This window comes from Triticum urartu, chromosome 2A, assembly GCF_056163025.1.
Source record: "Triticum urartu cultivar PI428250 chromosome 2A, HENAU_Tu73, whole genome shotgun sequence".
NCBI lineage: Eukaryota > Viridiplantae > Streptophyta > Magnoliopsida > Poales > Poaceae > Triticum > Triticum urartu.
Window position 1 is genome coordinate 29,474,672 of NC_141874.1, and position 14,570 is coordinate 29,489,241.

The following is a 14,570-nucleotide window of genomic DNA, read 5'->3' on the forward strand; positions in this document are numbered from 1 at the left end:
TGACGCCAGATGTTGTGGAGGTGACGCACTCTGCCGGTGAGGAGCTTCGAAGACGGTGGTGGCTGACGAGCAAAGTCTGCTCGTTGAGGAGGTCATCCACCGTCATGCACATTCCTGGCTTTGGAACAACTTGGACTTATTTGATTTGGTTCAGTTCGATTTGATTTGGTAGTTGTGGTGGTGTTAAATTATCAGCCGCCGCATTTTTTTGGCAGATCTTTACTCCAATGGAGTCACTGAGGTTGAAGTAGGACAGGAAGAAAAAACACATCATTGCATATTTGGGTTTAGTGATAAACTGATAATGCTTCCATATGTTCTTGATCCCCAGATACGACTTACCTCTATATGCACTTTTCTTGCTGGTGGGACATAACTAGAACTAATATTTTGTGTGGAACATAATTAGAACTAATTTTGTGTGTGGTTTTACCATGTTTTAATTGTTGAATTTTTTTATAATTTGATGCCCCTTTTTTCCTTAACAATTTACTATTTGTCCTTCGTGTGATGCTCATGTTGCATTGTTCAGCGACTGCTTCTGGATTACAGGAAGAAGTTGGAGTAAATCCTTGTGTTTGGCTTCAATTTTTTTGGTTTGGATATCTACCCAACATTAAAACTGACTGTTGTACAAGGGAAGTTCCATATTTGCGAGATAATTTTCTATAATGCAGAACTGTAAGAATAACCCTAGAACCATCTTTACAACCTGATGTTACTTAATAATAAATAATGAGTTAACTATATAAGAAGATTTAAATGCTTAGCTTTTCATGCCTTTAGTTAGAAATTGATGTGTGATTTCAAGGCTCGTACTGACTTTTCGTTATCCTGCTTTTCCTCTTAAAGGCTAGAGAGAAATCATTCAAGAAAGCTTCATAGTTATGTAAGTGTTCAGATTTTTTTTGCTAATGATTATTTACCTCTGTTTGCATGATGTTATGTAATTGATTCTCTCTCTTTTTCTTTCTTTTCCACGTCTAAAAACTGCAGATATTGACTGTGAGATGAAATTGTCATTGTTCATAATTTAAATGTTTGACACAAGGCCGGAGCCTAGAATGCTAGCTTCTTAATGCTACTTGACGGGTTGCCATGTCGATGTTTCCCCTTTTAGACGGAGATGGTCATGTCAAAGGTGTCAATGGCAAGGTTCTTCGCCATGTTAGGCCTCTCCTCTGCCTACCTCATGAAGATACGCCACCAATACATTGAGTTTCCACTGGTTATACTTCTTTACCGATGTAAAGTAGTTAACTGATGGTTTTGTTGTATACTCTTTGGGAAGCCATTGATCTGGTACTACATAGACTGAGGACGAGCTGAAGAAAATGTGAGCCATGGGAGGAGAGATTTACTGGAGCAAGGTGAACAACGGTGGCAGTGACCAGATAGGAGACGCAGGGAATGAATGTTTTCTCGTTCTTAGTGCTTTGGCTGTTGTACACTAAAGTGGATGGGAGATCTGCAAGTTAAAGTAAATATCATGGTATTCCTCTCATGCACCTTGTCGCATATACCCTCATAACCTCTGTAGCTCTGCCCTTACCGTTCGTTGTCTTATCTGTTCCTGACAAGTATTGACTTCTCTTTCACTTCCTTGCTTGTATATACATGCTATGATGTATTGTAATATGGATTGGATTTCATATACATGTACTATATTGATTTTAAGTGTTGCACACATGGTTCTTGGTCGTGTTCTTCTGATCTAACGACTCTGCACCTAATTGATACGACAACATTTCTTGTTCATGCTGTAACTATCATCATGCTTTAAGTAATTTTATTTACTGATGTGAATGCACTCATGATCTGTGTGGCTTTGTGTTAAAGTGTTCCAATATTATTTTTGTGTTGTTATCAAGTAGGTAGTTCTGTGTATTTTTGTATTTTTTATGGCAATTTCTTTGACCTCGTGGATGATTCAAATCCATATAGCTTGTGAGGTGATGGCAGTCTTCGGCGGCATTTTAGTCTGTATAAGTTCAAATGTCTTTCCTATAGAGAAATAAAATGCAGTTCACTTAATTTTCAGAATAACAACTCTTGGTGACTACTATTTATGAATTGCATATAATCCTTTGCAATTTTTGAATAGTTAACACAAGGTATTCGTTCATATCCTTAATTGTTCCATTGTGATGGTACTTGCATTACTCTTTGTTTGCAGATATATTCTTTTATGATTTGTTCATAATAATTTCTTGAGGACAACAATTTAGGTGGAAGATATGCTATAGACTAGGTGGTAATAATGCCCAACATTTACAACTGCAAAACTCTTAATAAATGTCTTGATAATCTCAAATAATAAACTACTGATTATTTTTCCCGACATTCAGAAATGCATAGTGAGCTGCACGTTTGGGTCACCATGTTGGAGTTGCTTTTAAATGATTCAAGAATATCATCAATCCTGAGAATAGAGGGGATCGGAGTTAGGGAGGCGTTTTGTTAACATTTACACCTGATTTTTATTTATTAGTAAATAGGGGCGGGTTAACATTATTTTCTCTTGTTAAAGCATTTTTCAACCCGTGGCAATGCACGGGCACTCAACTAGTGAGATGTAATGAGAGGCGCACCTCTCATGTTTACACACAACAGTTACAGTAGCAGGTGATGAAACCCCCTTTCCTGTGCGCTACGGTGCGGAGGATCGCCTAGGTCTGCGCGCGGAGGTAGAGGATGGCCAGATCTGGATTGGATCGCCCAGGGCCTGCGAGCGGCGGTCCGCACCGGTCGGGTTGGCGTGTGCTCGCCGAGTTCCTGCATGCGGCTTGACCAATTCATCTCTAGTAGTGTTTGCTTTGGGCTCATGTTGCACTGTGGCGCTGGTGGCCTCAGATCCTTGGATTGTTGGTGGAAGACTCGGCTCCGGGCGAAAATCATGCATCGACCCTGTCGTTGCCGGCGGTAACGGCGTCCACGGATGTCGTCTTCCTCCTTGGAGGTATCGTTGTGGAGCCGTTCCCTTCCTTCCCAATAGTGTGAGATCTCCTGGTGAAAACCTAAGATCGGGCAGTGCCAGATCGGGTGACGCTGGAGTCCTCAACTTCGTTTTCCTCCTTGGAGGCGTCACCTTGGTGATCCCGCTGAGGGGTTCTGATGGTGTTCGCGTTTGATGGTAGAGCTTTGGTTGTGGTGCTGCCGACGGGTCATTTTCTTTCTTTTCTTTTTGCGCTGCCTTTGCGGTGCTTTCCTCCTCTGAGGACTCTTGTAACACCTTCTTCTCATCAATGAATTTGGCAGTTCTCCTGCCAACATTCAAAAAAAAAATGAAACCCCCAGATTCTGGAACATTTTCCCTTCAATGAAAATGCGGGTAGGCCTCTTTGGGAGGCATAATTAAGCATTTCAATGATTCTTTTCAACCACGTACCCAAGTGCAACTCATATTTTTGTTACTTTTAGCGTTTTTGAGTTGTTTGTAAATTGCCATCCCTAATCCCATTCCACTACCCATTAATCAATCAAAAAGCTAATTGTCAGTGAAAATCGAACGGTAACCTTCCTCGCCTGATCTGAATGAACTTTTGTGAATCAGAGAAAATCTTCAGCGTCATTTTTGAAATAAATAAATACTGATAAGACCACAGCGTTCTACAATCTCCATTGGAAATTGTCAAGTTATATTATTACTCATTATATTGTTGCACATCACAAGTTTTGCTGTCCGGAAAGATGATCATTTTTCTTCCGGAGGTAGAAGAAGGCCTCGTGCTACTCGCTCATTTTGCCCCGTTGTTTAAGCAATGCCGCAAGATTTTCAACGCCAGCCAGCTCACGCCGTTGAGCTCGTGGTCTGCGTCGGTCAGCGGCGTCCTCTCGCCGGCCCGGAAGAGGAACGCCTTGTCGCAGCGCACCGGCGTGCCACCAACCTGCTCCAGCAGGGTGGCCGCCTCCGTCAGCATGTCCTCGTCCCCGCCTGCGGCCAACTCCCTGGCGGCGCGCCCCAGCCGGCGCACGGTCAAGGCGTAGTCCTTGGCGCACTGTTCCAGAACCAGCCGCCGCCGGGGCGACGTCTCGGCGGCCTGCAGCCGGGCGATGCGGTCGCCGGTGGCCTTGGCGGTCGCCCCGGCGATCCTCACCGCGATGACGACGAGGCCGAGCTCGTCGGCCGTCGCACTCGCCGGGTCCGCCCCCAGCGTCTTCACGCACAAGTCGTAGTCGTGCGCGGCCTCCCAGGAGCCGGTGGCGACGAGCGTGCACGTGTCCTCCAGCGTGCTCGCCCTCGCCGTGCGCGCGTGCTGCGCGAGGAGCAGGAGGACGAGGGCGGAGGAGAGAGCTTGGAGAGCAGCCATGGTCGTCGTCGTCTGATTTGTTTCTCTCTCAGACTCGACCTATATATACTGTAAGACGTACGTAGGAGTAATTAGATTGGTGGCGCTGTAAATTTGTGTTTATCCTTTCAAACGTTTCCATTCGTTGCTCATGCATCAAACTCTTTTACTAGTTACATCACATTGAACAAAAACCGAATGTAATAAATTTTTGACAAATGTAATTAAGAATGGTGAGTAAGAAATTCACCACATATTAACCATGTGTATTAATCATCGCAATATTAGTAAATATTTCTGACGCCCAAGAGCCTACTGAACATATAATTTCTTGAGAATCTAGACAAAACAAAAGACCCGATTTATACTAGCAACACTAGTTAAAATGGGCATTTGTGTCCCAAATGAACGGAACCGCCTGTAATAACCCTACCACATGGTTTTATTTTTCACCGAGACGGTTATTAAAAGGAAATCGCCTACAAAAATTAACTCGGGCGGCTCAAAAAGAAAAGAAATGAAATGAAACAGCTTGCAGGCTAGTATTGGGCCACAACCCATTTTCACAATTGAACCCTATCTTTCCGTCCCTCAAATCCCACCCCCGCTAGTTTCCTATCTCTTTTTCTATGCCGTTTGTGGCTATTCCGATCTCTTTCAGTTAGCTCTTGATGAGTGATCTTTTATATTGTGAGACCGGTTGACTTTGTCAGACTATTTGCTTTTATTAATAAGATGGCCGCATGCATCTTTCTGATGCAGAGGCCGGGGGATAACCTCCTTTTCGAAGAAAAAAATCCCACCCCCGCAGTCACTCCCCCCCTCTGTTATCTTCCCCCCTTCCTTCTTGCCTTGCAAATCCGTCCCTTCTCTCGTGCATCGATCTCGGAGGGTTTAGGTGACCTTGGGCTGCACCGTCGTGAGGAAGCCATGGTGGTCAAGCCGCCGCATCAGAGCTCGCCTTCCGCCCTACCATCTAATCATGTGTTGTTAAGATACAATCAGCTAGGTAGATTGCACTAGTTAGTATGTGATGTTGGCTAGGTGATTCGAACTTGTGTTGACATATTTTCTTAAGGGGTCGGCTGGATGTCAGGTGACTCAATTTATAATTTGGGTAAGTCACTCTTTGATCTACCTTTAGATCAATGGACAGAACATTCATCTACAACGAAAAATGGCTGACCTAAATAATCATTTTTTAGGGGTAGCTAGGTCAGTCATTATTTAGGCCGACCTAAATAATCTATCAGTCGATTTTGTCATATTGCCTTCCTAATCAGCAATCCGAGGGCCTGACTTGAGCAGTATGCATGGCCAATTTTCAGCTACTTTGCTCCCACAGTTTGTGTGCCCGTTTCAAACTGGCGGTGCCAGCACTATAACCTATGATGTCCAGTTCAAAAAAAAAACTATGATGCAAGCACAAAGTATTTCTAAATATTTAACTATTTTCTTAATTTATGCAGGGAAAATGCTTGTATCGAGAGAGGTTTGCTCAAAATACTGTGCAGTCAATTGACCACACAGCCAAAGTGTGGCTTCGCCACTGGCCGGTTGTAGCATGAAACGTCCGCATGCTTGGTCTAAGAGCAAGATAAAAATAACTAACATGTCCACTTTACTAATCGTGAGCTCGTTTTTTTTCTTTTTATTGTTTAGACGAGGATACATGTACATCTGCCTATATAAAATTGTTCTTTTTTTTTGCATTGAACCTATATTTAATTGCTGAATATACTTATGGTGCATGTGATTTGCAGATGAGTCGCCACGTACGTATAGTTTCGGCCAGCTAATCATGGGAGTAGATTAACCCTAATTAAAACAAACACAAATTTTAAAAGGGAAAATGTTACACAACTACAACTTGGCATTGGTATTACCATTGAAGATGAATAGATTGGAAGTTTTTCCACAAAAAAGAGAGGAAAGAAAGTGGAAAAGTATTAAAAAACGAGTAAGCAAATAATGTAGTAGTCTTTTCGTAAAAAAATATTCTAAGGAATTAATTAGTCGCATTGGTATTACCTTTAAGAACAAAGAAAATGAAAAACAAAATAAATAACGATAAAATTTGCCCACAATTAAGAAAAAAATTGCACTTCCTAATATCATGCCAAAATAATCTTATAATAGAGGAATTTTGCAAAAAGGAAATTTTTAAGAATGAATTAGTAGCATTTGTATTAGCCTTAAAATAAACAAAAGAAATAAAAACTGAAAAAAGCAAAATAATGAATTTTTCTAAGAAAGAATGAATTAGTGACATTGGTATTATCCTTTAAGTAGGAAGAAAATAAAAAATTAAATACAAATAATGTTAAAATTATCACAATCTACAATTGTGTATAATATGCAAGAATAAGCATATACTACTGGACTTTTTGGAAAAAATAAGTTCCCTAAGTAGGAAGGAATAGTGGCATTGGTATTAAACTAAAAAGGAAAAAAGAAACAAAATCAAAATAATGAAGTTATCTAAGAAATACTGAACTTGTGGCACTTGTATTACGTTGAAGTAGAAAGAAAATAAAAAAAATACAAATCAAGATAAAATGTGCAAAACTCGCGGTTTTGTATAATATGCAAGAATAAACATATAATAGTGATTTTTTTGCAAACAATAAGTTCCATAAGAAGGAAGCAAATAGTGGCATTGGTATTACCCTTAAAAAGAAACAAACACTAAAACACAATAATAAAAAGTAAAAAAGTTTTCTAGGGAAGAATGAATTAGTGGCACTGGTATTACCCTTTAAAAAATAAAATAAAAAGCTAAACTAATAATAACAAAATTTGCACACATTGTACACATAAATTATGTTCTAAAAATTTATGCAAGAATAAGCATGTAATATTGGAATTTCCGTAAAAAAGTTCTCTAAATGAAATAAATTAGTGCCATTGGTATTACTCTTAAAGGATAAAGAAAATTATTTTTAAAAAGAAATAATGACAAAAAAAATTCCAAAATATGCATCAAAATTTACTTTTTTATAATATGCTAGAATAAACATATAATAACGAATATTTCACAAAAATAAAGTTCCAAAGAAGTAATGAATTAGTGGCATTGGTATTACACGTAAATAAGGAAGAGAATAAATAAAACTCAAACATAATCAAAACAATGAATTAATCTAAGAAATAGTGAATTAGTGACATTGGTATTACCCTTTGAGAGGAAAGGGGATAAAAACAAAAAGAAATAATGGTAAAATTTGCACACAATTTACACAGTAATTGCATTTATTATAATATGCAAGATTAGACATGCAAAAGTGAAGTTTTCGCAAAAACATGTTTTCTAAAATGAAACAAATTAGTATCATTGGTATTACCCTTAAAAAAGAAAATAATAATAATAACAATAATAATAATAAATTGCACACAATTTACAAAAAATGCATTTTTTAGAATATGCAATAATAAGCATATAAAAGTGGTTTCATAGAACAAAAGTTTCCTAAAAAGGAATAAATTAGTGACATTGGTATTGACTTTAAAGAAGAAACAAAATGAAACAAAAACTAAACAAAAATAAAATTAATGATATTTTTCTAAGGAAGAATGAATTAGTGACAATGGTATTACCTTTAAAAAAGAAATAAAATGAAACAAAATCAAAATAATGAAGTTTTCGAAGATAGAATGAATTAGTGACATTGGTAGAAACAAAATGAAACAAAAATTAAAATAAAATCAAAATATTAAAGTTTTCTTAGAAAGAATGAACTAGAGACATTTACAGGACATAATAAAGAAGGCAGGGAGAAGAGACAACGAAACACGCTCGGACTCGTACATTCACATGATGGAGAAAATTCGCAAAATTAATTTTTTTAATTTATATGAAGATGAGCTTTGCTCGCTTGATCTCAATTACTCTGCACTAGCAAGCCCCATAACGATCTCGGCGGCCGCGTCACCTGTCCTGCACGCACTGGCTGCAAGTTGCATGCATGCACGTGGTAGTGTAGGTGTGTGTGCATAGTTTAGGAAAAAGAATTTGACTGACCCTAATTGTCGTCTTTTCAGTCGCGTGATGTATAGCTAAAGCGTTTTTTTAAAACACTTGTGTGGAATGGAGGATAAAGGTCGAGGGTACACGAAAACGAGGATCACTGCCCAGGGGTGCACATCCATCACGAAGTACCACAGGAGAATATCCGGTACTCCCAACTCCTAGGGTGCTCCCCGGGCTCCAAACTGGTAGGACATTTGTAAATGTTCAAAAAATTCAGAAAAAAAATCCAGCACACAGACACAACATCATTGTATGTTGTCACAAAATTTGAAATCAAAATCTGAAACATAGCTTGAGAAACATAAATGACAAATTCGACAGTAGATAGTACACAACATAAGTTAGGCTTTAGATTTGACCCATTATCACATTTATGCCAATATTGTTATTTTTCTATCTCGAGCAATGTTTTGAATTTTGATTTGAATTTTTTTACAACATAAGTTGATGTTGTGTCAATGTGCTAGATTGTTTTTAGAAATTTTTGAACATTTAAAAATGTGCTACCGAGTTTGGAGCACTGGGAGCACCCTAAGGGTGGGAGTATCAGATATTCTCCCGAAGTATCAATTCGGCCATGACAATGGAGCCCGCAGGGACACTGCTTCCGTAGGCGTGTGCGAATTTAGCTGTCAGGGATGACGCATCAAAGATGACTACGCTGTTTGACAAGATAAAAACACAATTTATAGTACTAAACCATAAAGCAACTTTCATTGCCAAAATGGCCTTTGGTGGCCGAGCTACCTGCAGGCTGGAATCAGCCCCGTCAGTGCTCGTTACGATCGGTGCGAACCGTGCATGACATTCCCGTATATTAACTGTATTCGTAGAAGAAAAATACGGATTTATGGTTATCCAACTTGCGTTATCATGCAAATACGGTCACTTCGCTCGTATCTAGCCGTATAGCCTGCCCATGTGACGCGCCAGCCTGACGGAGGCCCACCTGTCAGTGGCTAGGAGTGCACAAGGGGTTGGGTGACTCTAGCACACCGTTTTTCTTTTCAGAAAAGTCCCTACGTAATTTATTTAATGACGCAAAAGACGTCAAATATAATGAAAAAAGGATGAGGTAGATTGGGTTCGAACCAACAACCTGTTTTTTTTACGGCATCGAACCAACAACCTGTTAATTAAACAATTACATCCATCCCACCAGTGCTGCCCGATGTTGTACATGCACAACTAAAATCTATTTGATTACACACAAAAGCACGTCAAGTTATTCTAAAAAAACATGTCAAGTTTGTCCAGGTTAATCAGATAAATAGACGCACATGTCTAATTGATAATTTAGGGGTGGGGCCACTAGTCGGTGTGATACTAACAACAGGTTAGGCTAACCAGGTAACTAGACTAATCTACACAAGGCCCATCTGTCAGTGGGTCAACCAAAAATTTGTAACTTGGGCGCATGGATAATTCCGCAGGGAAAAAAGGGGCCCGATGGATTCCATTCGCCGACCTCAAGTGTGAAACCGCAGGAGCTAACCACTACACCAAATACCTATAATTGTCTAAAAGATAAACAATAAATTTTATATTTGGCAATGGAACTACTCGTATTCGGGCTTTTTCTCCTGGACCAAATTTCTGATAACAGATCGGTTACTAGAAATTTTTGTGGTCACCAGAAAACTATGTTATTGCCTGAATTTTTTAATTTAAATGACAGAAACCATGTCAAATATATATCTCTCATATGCATACAGTATCAGAACGAAAATGAATTGAACTTGCGATTTTTCAAATTTGAATTTCATTTGAATTTTTGGGACAAAAAGGTGAGATTTTTTGGAACCGGTTTTCTGGCTGAACGTGGGGAAAAATGGAATATAAAAAGAATCTGCGTCCATATTAAAGAAGGCACATCCCTTTATAGTCACGAATATGTAGCTAGTGCGTGTGCGTATACGATGTCTAGAGTTTAATTCTCCTCAAATATTCTTTGCGATTAAGTTGTACCCACATGTGTTATTGAAGGGCTACTGCTTAATTAAATACAAAACAAGGGGTGTTTCTGTAAAATAAAAATATGCGCGCCTCGTTCAAGCTGTTCCCAATCATTGACAATGGGCATAGCCACGCTGACATGCCACATCATCGCAGGATACGTCTGAATACAAGCAAAGTGACCGTATTTGCGTAAGGACGCAAGTTAGATGACCATAAATTCGTATTTTTAAAATTTTAGCATCAAACTGAACATTGAACGTAAGTTATATGACTGCAGTTGATATTATCTCTTTTGATATTCTGCGCGGGCTCAGTACACCAGCAAACACCGGAGTGCAGCACAGCTCCACGTCGCCGTCAACCATGCATCACTCCAGTTTCATGTACGCGGCACGGGAGTTGGCTCCGTCAACATGTGCCATGCCAGGGTGACTGTTCCTTACCGTCAGAGAGTCCAGCAAGAGCCTTTTGAGTTGTTGACGACCACACCCTCTGCATCTCCATCCTCTCCTACAGCTGCAGCAGTCGTATTTGAGGAGCCATGTCGTTTGAGTCACCAACGACCTTCCTCTCACCATTGCTGTGCGAGGCAACATTGGCTTCCACCGATCGGAACTGGTCTTCGACGCTGCTGCTGTCCATGGGTTCAGAAGAAATCACCTCAGCGGAGCACCGGCCAGCTTCTGAGGTTAGGCTAGCCTGCAGCGACAGAGGGGCCCAGAATTAACATCGCACCACCCCACATGTGCTAATTTTAAATCAGCCCATCAGGCTCAGAGTATCTTCAACAGCCGCGCCAAAAGAGGCGCGTACGGTAAACTTAGTTTTTAGCGCGCGCTGGACGGTTTCGCGTGCTCCAGCGCGCGCGGGAAAGGGCGGCAGCTCGCGCGCTACTTTTGACCCGTCGCTTCCGGCGTGCCTAAAAATTGCGACGCTCACCACGCGCCTATCCACACTGCCACACGCATCTCATAGCTTCTTCGCCTTTCCAGCGCGTCCATCGCTTCCTCTCCTTGCCGCTCCAGCGCCCCGCCACCGACGAGCCACCATGCCGCCGCGCCGCCGAGGAGCATCGGGCTACCACGGCGTCCGCCAGCGCCCCAACGGCCGGTACTCCGTCGAGATTCGGTCCGGCGACGTCCGACTCGGCCTCGGTACGTTCCGGACCTCGCACGAGGTTGCACGCGCCTACGACGCGACGGCGTGGCGCCTGGACAAGCCGCGTCAGCAGATGAACTTCCAGGATGTCCAAACGCGCCAGCAGGCACACGACATCGCCCCTCCGCCTCGTCTTATCATGGACCAGGACCGTGCGAAGCACGCTCGGCGGTAGCGCCGCCTCCTTGTCGCCGAGGAGGACGAGCGGGCCATGGTGGAGTGGCGTCGGCGCCACCCAAAGGACGTCGCCAACGAGGAAGCCTTTTGGGCAAAGCGCCGCGAGGAGACAGCAAGGCGTCGCGCGGAGCGGTTGGACATGCGTCGGCGGAAGGCCCTGGCGTTATCGCAGTGCAAAATCGTTGAAAATGGTGGGCAGTCGATCTTTTCGTCTAATGATGACTGTTGGGAAGACATTTGGCTCGATACCTCGGGGCAGACCAACAAGGATGGCAATGATGATGATGATGATAACGATGACTGGGAATTTTTAAAAAATCGTTGCACCATAGTTTTTTATCTATCTATGCTATGAAAGTATGTAAAATATCTAAGTATCATTTTCATCTATGAATTTTATTTATCATTTTATTAAAAGAATGTACGCAATATTTAGCGCACGCTGCATTTTAGCGCGGCCGCTGGAGCTACGCACGCGCGCTCAGTTTTAACGCGGCTGCTGGAGCCAGCGTTGCCGGCCGCGTCAAATCAGGCGAAGGGCGTGTGGCAAATGAGTTTTTAGCGCGCGGCGTGTTGCGCGGCTGTTGAAGATGCTCTCATGACATGCTTGTGTATCCCCTACGCAACCCGCGGTCCACATACAAAGCTAGCACACCAGTGCATGGCACGCATGTATTTCAACTTAACAGCTACTAACGTATATGCACGAGAAAAAAAACAAGCACACATCACGGCGCTATACTGCACGGCCCGAGGTAGCGGCCTGCAGGTAGCTCGGCCACCAAAGTGCCACTCTCTTTTAGTTAGGCTACTAATATTTTTAAGTTGAATGCTTTATAATTTGTACTAAGTGTTATCTTAGTTAGAGCAATGCTATTTCAGTACAAAATTCATAGTAAACACTAAAAAATCAGCGGATTATCAAATCCACTGTAATATGTAAGACATATTTGACCAGAAAATCATAAAGTGATGTGCAAATGATTAAGTGACAAGTTCCTTGCGAACATCTTGTGTATTCTAGATTTGTTTATTTGAGTGTGTATAATCAAAGACAGCTATCAAAATATTTCATCTATCATATACTTTCGAGATCTCTAATAAGATATTTAAAAACACACACAAAGTGATATACACGACATTCATGCAATAGTTAGAAATTAATCTAAGAAGGTGTAATGTGTTCACTTTAAATATGTTTTAGGTGTAATGTGTTAAAAATGAATTATTTATTATAAAACAAAGTGTAAATTTACCATACTATATTACAATATTTTTTATTTGATAAAAATATATGTATTAAGTATTAAAAATTAGTATAAATGATTATATTTATTATGATTAATGTAGAGCCAAATATTCCAAAAAACGTACTTCAATGTCAAAAAAGCGTATTCATAAAAATATTTGGAAGAAAAAGACTTATTTGGTTGAGCCGGTCGCTCATAGCGAAATGTGTAGTTTGTACATAAACACCCTAAACTTCATAATGCACACCCATGTGTATCCTTCTCAGGTACAACAACATATATCGACCGTGCTAAAGTTATGGCAGCATTTCACACAACAAAAATAGCCACAAATGACAATAAGAGACAAGTTATTTACGGGTATCGATCGAGGTGCATGAATTGCTGATATAGAATATACAAAAGGTATTTGTATATATGAGGTCGGAGCACCTTAACCAAATAATCATTATAAAGTGTTTTTGCAAAAAGTAAATCTTAAAATCCAATTCATTATGATTGCTCCATGCAGGGGCGGGCCCAGGAATTGAGGACTGTGTATTTAAAATTTGAAAGCATATAACCTTCCTTTTGGCGCGTATAACATATTATACTAGTTATAATAAACTATATAAAAGATATCACATAATATATTATATTGATAAAAATGATCATAAGTTGGTACTATTCAACATTAAGAAGTAAAAAAATTGTTCAACAATTTATAAACGTTCTAACATTATCTATTCAAATGGCAAATTGCAAATTCTCGTGTCTAAACAATTCATAATTGACTGCAAACTAGTCTCTAGTTTCACTATAATTAAGTAGAAATGCAATTGGTCAATGGTCAAACTAATTTACTTGGTCTTATATTTCTGTACTGCAGCCCATTGAACAAGACAGGAACAAAATCGAGGCCCTGTTGTCTGAATGCAGTTCGATAGTGACAGAAAAATTCAGTTAGAACACTTTGCATAGTTGAATTCGGGGTTAAAGGATTAGTATGTGTAGTTAGCGATTATTACCTTCAAAAGTTGAATTCGGGTTGTGGCTTTGAATTGAATCAATTACTGCCCCTGATTTCTTCACGCTTGCTAACCCACCACCTATTGTAGTTTGCAGAGATCAGAAACTTTAGAATAAAAAGGCGGCGAGAGATCTGGGTTGGATTCTCCATGCGCGTCTGCGCCGCCACGCGCACCTGCGATCCATCGCCGATCAGGCGACGGGAGCTCTGGGCCCTGGCCGCCGTGCGGTGCCGTCGTGTCGATCAGTCGGTTGATGGCACGGGTCGCATGTGATGCGCAGAGAACTGGAGAACAGGGGAAGGGCGGCGCTGCCGGTTCGTGTGATCGATCGATGGTTTTTTTTTCTTAAGGTGATGATTAATCGATGGTTTTTTTTTCTGGTGTGTGCTGCAGTGATTTGGGCCATGTCGTAGTGTGGTGAGGGGGAAATACGATGGGGTGTGTCTGGTTTTGGGCTGAAATCCTTAACTATCACGTTCTCGGCTATTAGTATCGTTTTTTCCTTATAAAACCCAGTATTTATACTATATATACCTATTTTTTGGACGAAAATAATGGGTATTCAAGTGAATATCCTTGAATTGAGGTGGGCCCACCCCTGGCTCCATGCCGCATGATTTCTCCTGACCTCGTTAAGCATTTGTCATTGTTGTCTTCGACTGCAACAACTAACCATGTCGCATCCTGGTTTCGTGAA

The 14,570-nt window shown here is 40.9% G+C and overlaps 2 pseudogenes; one reads left to right on the top strand and one right to left on the bottom strand.

The window, feature by feature from the left end:
• Positions 1-3,820: 3,820 nt before the first annotated feature.
• LOC147983172 (uncharacterized) lies at positions 3,821-4,386 on the bottom strand (annotated as a pseudogene).
• A 6,940-nt stretch (positions 4,387-11,326) lies between these two features.
• On the top strand, positions 11,327-11,968 carry LOC147983173 (uncharacterized; annotated as a pseudogene).
• Positions 11,969-14,570: the final 2,602 nt, after the last annotated feature.